Below are 9,479 nucleotides of genomic sequence, written 5' to 3' on the forward strand. Positions count from 1 at the left end.
ATCAGATGAAGCTCCATCTGTCGGACATTTTGAACTTTTGTATTTTTTTGGTTCTAATAAAACCCCATGTATTTTCCAAGCATGTGTGTCTATTTGTACCTATCTATCTACATTATTCCGTGATTTATTCAGTTTTCAAATTTATGTTGACTTTTTGATCACCCGGTACATATGCGACCCAACACAAAGATACCAAACACAAAAACACTTCTAAAAAACATTTCAGACATATTCAAAAAGTACAAAGCGAAATGGCGGAATCAAAAGAATCCCCAAGCAACCACACTAAACAGCCTACTAAAGCTCCACAAGGAGGGCATTCCCACACGCCCAGTTGTCAATTTCAGAAGTGCACTCACATATCACTTAGCCAGAGAAATGCACACATACTTTCAGGAACATTACATATACACAATTAACAGAACCGTACATAACACCGAAGAGCTGACACAAAAAATCAAAGACATCAACACAACTACAACAGCTGTACTCACATCATTTGACATCAGACCCATGTACCCCAACGTTCCCACCACATAAACCATCTATATCATCAAACAACAATTAGCAGAACAGGCAGAAATTCCTAAACCCCACATAAAATGAATAACTAGAATTCTAAAACTACTCACAGAGCAAAACTATTTCTCATTTGACTATCAATCCTAATCAAAGGAGATGGACTTCCAATCGGGTCACCAGTCAGTGGACTCCTAGCCAACATTTTTCTCGATCACATTGAAAATAAAATATTTGAAACTATAGTAAGACCCAAACAATACCAGGTAATATAATGGTATCGTTATGTAGATGACATGCCTTCTAGATGAAACACCCAGTCGCAACCAACAACTCCTCAGTGATATAAACAAACTCCACCAAAAATAAAATTCACCATAGAAACAGAAAACAACAAAATGTTACACTTTTCTGACCTCACAATATACAGAGACAACAACCAACACCAATTCCCCACATTCAGGAAAGTGACCACCACCAGCACAGCCATTCACAAACCTTCTAATCATACAATTGTGCACAAACTAGCCAGTTTCCAATACATGCTACACAGACTGAAGAAAACTCCACTCACTGTAAACAACTATAACAATGAATTACAGACAATCAGACAAATAGCTTTAGAGAATGGATACGCTACAAACACTATAGATAAACTGAACCACAAAATTAAAACGAAAATAAAAAGAACACCCAACACACAAAAACAAAAGCCTTCTCACCAACTTACAAACACACAACACACACATATGAGCACACATGAACAACAAACACCCACAACAACAAACCAGTGGTTCACTCTCACCTACAACAACAAAGCAGCCCACAGAATAGGCAACATACTTAAAAAAAACAAGGGCTAAAAATAGCCTACAAGACAGATAACTCAACACAGAGAAAACTAAGGACAACTAATACAAGTACAGACAAATCCAACACATATGACATTTAGCAACTAACATGTCAGGACTTAAAATCAGTTTACATAGGACAGACAAGCAGAAACTTTATTACCAGATACACAGAACACAGAAGAGCATTAAACAGTAACAGTTGTCATTCCACATTTGCTGAACACCTTATGGACAAGAAACATAATCCGATGGACATCAATATTGACTTGAAAATTCTCAGATTCTCAAATGCAGCAACAGCCTCCCACAAAAACTAATAATTGAAGAAAACTATAAAATACAAAAAGCTCTAGTTGAAGGAAAATAAGTAATAAATGAACACACAGCTCTCTGCAATAGATCTCTGTTCTCTGTCCTCAAGATACATTAGATAACAACAACTTAAAGAACCCCCCACATGAACATACATACACACACACACACACACACACACACACACACACAAACAAGAATAATGAAAAATCTTTAAGCTACTTTCTCTCTCTCTTCCCATCTCTCTCTCTTTCTCTCTCTTTCTCTCTCCTTTTTCCACTCACACAAGATGGCACTCACACCTCAGAAAGGTTCTAACCAACTGCCAGGAACACCTTCAACTGTTCCACTGCCGCCATCTTGTGTTTACACGTTCAACTGTTCCAATGTCCTCCATCTTGTTTTTACAGCTGGTAAACAATGAAACAGTGGCAATGACAGCTCTATATACAGAACTTTACAGAGATGAACATGAGGAAAAAAGAAAATGCAAGTGAAACATAATGTAAATAACACACACATACACACACACAACCTTCCAAATATAATTAATTAATTTTAGACACAGTCAACAGTTTCCAAATCATAATTTTTGCTAAAGTAATTTGTCTACATTAAGTTGCATATGGTTGCAGATGACAAACTGTGAAAGAAAAACGACATTATAAAAACACACTGCATCAGGAAAACCACACCATATGGTGAAACGGTATTAATACATAATTTTATGTGTTCTTCAAAAATCTGTAATTACGAATTTAAAAATTAATATTTACATGGATACAAACAGTAAAGGGCATTCTTTATGTTCAACAGCCATAAAAAAAAGCCCACTGATGATGTTGAAACTTCAGTGAAACACGTTTAGGAAAAAAAACAAAATTGTGTTTCGCTAAAAGCGGACCCCAACTACAAACATATATATCCCTCAGTATAGTCTACCTGCTTCCCTATAACTGAATCCCAATGTCTCGGAAGCTCTGGTATTCCATCCAGGACACCACTTCTGTTCATCTGTCGAATGGCTCAGGTAGTAGTGGTAGAAAGCTGTTCCACAAAAAGAAAACGATGTCGCCGCATTGATTTTTTTTTTTCAACATAGGGAATAAGTTGAAGCCTGGCGGATTCACGTCCGGGCTGAAGGGAGGATGCGGCAACACTTCCCATCCGTATTTATGAAGTTTTTGGGCTACAACAGTGCCAATTTGCGGGCGATCATTATCGCGGAAAATGAGTGATCCAACCTCGAGCAACCGAGGTCGGGTTTTGTGCAATTTTCTTCGCAGATTTTGCATGAAGTTACGATAATACGCAGCTGTGACATTTGTTCCACATGGGACTCTATCTGTCATGATGATTCCTTTACGACCATAAGAAAAAATCATTATTAGCTTGAGCTTTCTTTAAGCGCGCCAAAATTTCTTCGGACGTGGAAAATCTGAAGCACTCCACTCATTGGACTGTCATTTCGAGTCCGGTTCAAAGTCTCTAACCGACGTTTCATCAATGGTGACAATTTGACACAAGAATCCTTGAATCCTTGACCTTGACGGTCGAATCATTGTTTGAACAAGGCTGAAACGTCCAAGTATTTGTGCTTCAGCAGTCAAATAGTGTGGGATGCATCTCACAGAAATTGTTCTCTTCTTCAAATCATTTGTCAGAATACGAAATACTGATCTTGGTAGAATTGACGCGGCTTCAGCGAGTTCCTCTTAAGTCGAACTGCGATCTTCTTCCTCAAGAGTATCTGCCACAGGTTCCACATTTCGTTCATGTGTTGACGTTCATAGCCTTCTGGGTCTTAAATTATCGTCTGTAGTCATTGGACCACCACCAAAACGGTTAACCCAACGTAAAACTGTACTACGGTCCATTGTACACCGACTACAAACATCACATCTTTCACTGTGGATTTATGCCGGGTTTTTGTCGCGTGGAGTTTCGTTCTTGATGTACGATTTCTGGTCTCCAACAGTCGCGACACCGGCTAATTTTATGTTAAAGTACACAGCGCAAAACAAGAACACACGCTTCTTCTTCAAGATCCCAACTACGTCTGACGTAATTTTCATTGTAGCATCAAACAACCTAAAGTAATACCAATATGTGATTTGTTTATGAAGTGTCCTTCAAATCTCCTCCTCTCTATTTACAACCTACGTAATCCTCTCTCTAACATAGCAAAGTATCTAGTGGTAAATCTTGACTGAAAACTACGAGATGCAATAATAAAGTTTTAATTACAACATACTAAAATAATGTTATGTAATTAAATTGTATCTGTTTGCCGATATGCCGTGTTGGTGCACTTAGAAATTCCCCGCACCATAGTAGCGTATACGCCGGTGGAGCTGCCAAAACAAAACAGCGCATCGCATCTCAACACAGCGCGGGGATTTCAATATGTGCTAGAACTGCAGACTTAAACCTGCTCTGATGAAACTGGTCAATGAAACACTCTCATTTTCGACGGAAGAAGAAGATACCCTGATCGGTAAAGAACGCGACACAGTAAAACTTCACGTACAAAAGTATTTTAACAGTTGTATTATTACAACTTGACTATTACACAGACGGAAATAAACAGCGAAACCAAAAAATAATTAAAGTAGTGTAACGAATTTTCTGGAGCACATTTGTCTAGGTAACATACATAAGTGATTAACATTGCAAGATTACAGGTTACCGCGAGAGAAACCGCTGCCAATGTGAAATTAGCAGACTTAGCACTCCGTCTACAGGCCACAAGCGGTGCATCGGGACCATCCGGCCGCCGTGTCATCCTCAGATGAGGATGCGGATAGGAGGGACGTGTGGTCAGCACACTGCTCTCCCGGTCGTTATGATGGTTTTCTGTGATCGGAGCCGCTTCTATTCGGTCGAGTAGCTCCTCAATTGGCATCACGCGGCTATGTGCACTCCGAAAAATGGCAACAGCGCATGGCGGCCCGGATGGTGACCCATCCAAGTACCGGCCAGGCCCAACAGCGCTTATCTTCGGTGATCTGACGGGAACCGGTGTATCCACTGCAGCAAGGCCGTCGCCTCCACTGTGAAATGCTGGTACGTTAATAACTTGTGTAACCGCCAGAATATTGCATGCAAGCACGTAAATGTTCCTGCATTGTGTTGCACAGGTGCCGTACGTCAGATTGTGGGATGGAGATAGATACCTGTTGCGGCGCTTGGCCAGTCAGAATAAGGATAGATAATGCTGTTTGTCTGGGGTTGTCGTCCGATGATGTCTGATGTGTGCTCGTTTGGAGACAGATCTGATGATTGAGCAGGCCAAGGCAACATGTCGATTCTCTGTGGAGCATGTTGAGTTGCAACAGCGGTATGCTGGCGAGTGTTATCCAGTTGGAAAACACGCCCTGGAATGCTGTTCATGAATGGCAACACAGCGGATCAGAATCACCTAACTGACGTAGAAATTTGCAGCGTGCGCGGGATAACCACGAGAGTGCTCCTGCTGTCACATAAAACCGCACCCAAGACCATAACTTCAGGCGTAGGTCCAGCGTGTCTAGCACGCCGACGTGTTGGTTGCAGGCCCTCCACTGACCTGCTTCTCACCAACATACGACCACCACTGGCACCGAGGCAGAACCGGCTTTCATCTGAAAACACAACAGACCTCTACCCTGCCCTCCAATGAGCTCTCGCTTGACACCACAGAAGTTGCAAATGGCGGTGGTTCGGTGTCAGTAGAATACACGCTACAGGGCTTCTGGTTCGGAGCTGACCTTGAAATAACCGATTTGTAACAGTATGTTGAGTCACTGTGGTGCCAGCTGCCGTTCAAATTAGTGCTGCAGGTGCAGCACGATGCGCCAGGGCAATACGGCGAACACGATGTTTCTCCCTCTCGATAGTACCACGTTGTCGTCCGTAGCCCGGCCTTCTTGTGGCCGTACATTCCCATGACCACCGCTGCCAGCAGTACAGTGGCTACATTACTGCCAAGTCCTTCTGCAGTATCGCAAACGAACATCCAGCTTCTCGCAGCCCTATTACTCCACCTCGTTGAAAGTCAATGAGGGGTTGATAATTGCGTCTTTGTCGCTTGAAAGGCATTCTTGAGTAAAATGAACTCGCTACGTCCAGTTTCAAAGTAACCAACGCTCACGACCGGTAACGCGTATATTTAAATCAAATTTGATTTGTACCCCTCTAGTGGCGCTGCTAGCGCCACTGTTATGCAACTGGCGCGAAATTTGAATAGACATCATATCTCAGATGTACAAACACGCCTATCAACTTTCAAAAATGTTCAAATGTGTGTGAAATCTTATGGGACTTAACTGTTAAGGTCATCAGTCCCTAAGCTTACACACTACTTAACCTAAATTAACCTAAGGACAAACACACACACCGATGCCCGAGGGAGGACTCGAACCTCCGCCGGGACCAGCCGCACAGTCCATGACTACAGCGCCTCAGACGGCTCGGCTAATCCAGCGCTGCTATCAACTTTCGTTTACGTTGCGCAACTCTTTGGTGTTTGGGTTTTCTTCCTGTCATTGTATTTACATCACATTCACATTTACGGGTGAAAAATTGTTTGCGGTTAAATAAGGCTGATTCAAAATCCTCGTGCATTTTTTGTTTGTTTGTGGTAATGGTTAAATCTGTAGTTATTATTATTATTAATTATTGAAACAAACAGAAATGGTAAATTAAAAACGAGATGTAAGTGAAAATGTTCTTTCATTTTTTTTTACACTGTTTCATTTGAAACCACTGGAGTTACTTTTTGATGTAACTTTTTGTTGCAAGATGTATTATTTTTATATCAGTCGCATCAAAGTAGATTGTGGTCTTACATACCTCCGGGTATTCGAATGTGATTATCAGAGGAAATTGTTAATAAAATTCGGAGACTTAACATAAAACTTGTAACATTTCGTTTATTCACTTGCACATAAACGTGTTACCAGGAACCAGTCTTGCAAAAAGGAATATCAACCGTTCAGGCAAATGTGTGCCGAACGGGGACCATGAAGTTATAGACAAGGAACAGATGATTTCTAAAAACAAAATCGTAAGTATTCAGCTTTAAATTCAAGAAAGTCTTCTATTTCTTCTCAAACTACTTAGAAAACTGAGCGCAGATGAGATGACAGTAAAAGTTAGTGAGCTTTCCCAAACATTATTAAAAAATAATTTATTTCAGAATAATGCAAATAAGAAAGTGGACAGACTGCAAACAAACAGGAAAAGAATCGAAAACTATATTCTATTTTTTCGATGTTATAAATAAAGCTTTATGATACTACCCTTGATAGCATGGAATACACACAAAGCCCTAAAACGATTAAAGCTATTAGCAGGCCGCACCTGGGGTCTAAATCATTCTTCTATCATCCTCGTCTATAAATCCTACAGTCGACGGTGGCTGGACCTTCACCTCACCTAAATTCTACGAATCCCTTGAAAACAGGAAAACATGCATTCTATTTTGCTTTCCGCATCTGCCTGCCTTCTCCAACTAGCATCCTATATCACATCCGTTTCTCACACCTCCTCTCTTCTTGGAGCATCCTCAGACTCAATACATTACTCAGAAAACCCAGTCCCAGCACCCAATACCACATCCACTAAACAGTAGTCCAGATAAACTGCTGAGCCACTGCATCCATGTTCCACCTTCCATGCGTTGCCATGCCTTATCCATCCTCTCCAGCTAGAACTTTTACCAGTTTCCAGTATCCAAAGGTGGAATCTTTTTCGACATATACCATTTGTTCCAGCACTAATCAACAACACTCCCTCTCCCCCCTGCCTTCCATTTTCTCCGTCTTACACCAACCCCCTCAATAAATGTTAATTGCTTTCTGCGACTCGACAAAGCCTCACTGAAGTATTTATCATTTCACCCTGAAACAGTCTGCTACAAAATGGCATGAAAATTCGAATTTTGTTCGCGAAACAAATTACAAAATACTTGTTTAACTTGTGACAGAATGTTACTTAATTTGGTCTGCCTTGTCCTGCTTTCGATTACTGTTAAAAAAGTTGCTTCGCTGAAGTTTAATTCAAATTTTGGTTCTTTATTCACGTACTATGTCAGGTACGCAATCTAATTAAATAAAATGTACGCCGATTTTTGTCAATCTTCTTTCTGTATTGTAAGTTTGCTTAAAATTAAATTACTTCTAATCGACTTTAAACTTCTCTGCTGGCAAATTTTGTGACATACGGAGCCAGAAACTGAAAAACTGAGTATCAGGTGGGCTTAGGCGCCCAGATGTACTAACAGACGACAAAGATATCTTCATATAACGGTACTGACATGACTGCGTTAGTATTTGCAATTAACATTCACAGCTCTATAGGAATTCGGTACACAGTTTGGTTCACAAAAAAGGTACTGACATGTTTTATGTAAATCAAATTATGGCAGACACACGTTTTAACAAAATTTAGTAAACTGATTATTAAAATAAAGTTGATTTAAAAAAATTATAATTTATGTTTTACTTATATACTATTTTTGATATTACTGTTCTCATAGAATCTTGCTTTGGCTAGATATTGTAAAATAGTTGTTCGTAAAATAAATAGTTTTCATGTGGAATTTAAGGAACTGGGGTCAAACCCACTTTGGGGAACCTATTTTTTTTTCAAAGTAGCTTTACCTAAAATGATGATAATTTGATATCAGACAGAAAGGCTTTCTTTAAATTCAGTAACAAATATCAACCTATATTCTAGTGAAACTACATGTGACAGTGTTAACGCTACTTTACGAAACATTAGCTCTATGTACAACCTGTTTGCTGGTATGTGCATCAGTCCCAGCATTTGTCACTTCAGGGCAGTGTTTTCTGGTATACTACATGATACTCAGCAGCATGAAATTTACCATTAGATTATATCATAGCAGCATTAACATCATCTTCTGTGATTACATTTTACCTGTTGTATAACATATGTAATTGTATTACTCATAAAAAACTTTCAAGAATGCATATTTTATAACCGAATTTAATATGTCTTTTAGAAGTGAAACATCATTAAACCAGTAAAACCTTAGGTTGAAGAGTGGTTTTATCCAATGCTTCCCCTTCCTTCCTCCCCCCCCCCCCCCCAAAAATCACTACTAGAGAATGATAAAAAAAGGAGATTTTCATCTGAGGGTTTGGCTTATTCATTTAGCCACGTATTGATTAGCGTGATATACAGGCTAACCTAATGTGTTTAAATAAATGCTTCTACATTAGCTGTCGTCGTCATAAAGCATCTTCAGAATGACGGTCCATTTTCAGTTGTGGCTATCATCAACTACGTCGCCGTGCGCTCGCCGCCATCGCCACTACATCTGGGTCTACATCTACATCTATATTCTGCAAACCACAGTGAGGTATATGGTAGAGGGTACGTCCCACTGTATCAGTTATGGAGTGCGGAAGGAACGATTGTTTGAAAGCCTCTGTGTGTGCAGTAATTACTCTAATCTTGTCCTCAGGATTCCTACGTGATCCATACGTCCGGGTTGAAGGATATCCCTACAGTAATCATTTAAAACCGGTTCTCGGAATTTCGTCAAGAGACTTTCTCGGGATAATTTAGGTTTGTCTTCAAGATTCTGACAGTTCAGTTCCTTCTGTATCTCTGTGACTCTCTCTCATGGATTAAACCGACCTGTGACCATTCGTCTGCCCTTCTCTGAATAGTTCGATATCCTCCGTTAGGCCTATCCGGTACAGGTCCCACACATTTGAGCAATACTCTAGAACCATTCGCGCGACTGATTTGTCAGCAATCTCTTCTGTAGACTGATGCACT

At 40.2% G+C, this 9,479-nt stretch overlaps 1 pseudogene; it reads right to left on the reverse strand.

The window, feature by feature from the left end:
• Window positions 1-4,616: 4,616 nt before the first annotated feature.
• Window positions 4,617-4,734, reverse strand: LOC126089758 (5S ribosomal RNA; annotated as a pseudogene).
• Between the last annotated feature and the right edge of the window lie 4,745 nt (window positions 4,735-9,479).

The sequence above is a fragment of the Schistocerca cancellata genome, chromosome 6, assembly GCF_023864275.1.
Source record: "Schistocerca cancellata isolate TAMUIC-IGC-003103 chromosome 6, iqSchCanc2.1, whole genome shotgun sequence".
In the NCBI taxonomy this organism is placed as follows: domain Eukaryota; kingdom Metazoa; phylum Arthropoda; class Insecta; order Orthoptera; family Acrididae; genus Schistocerca; species Schistocerca cancellata.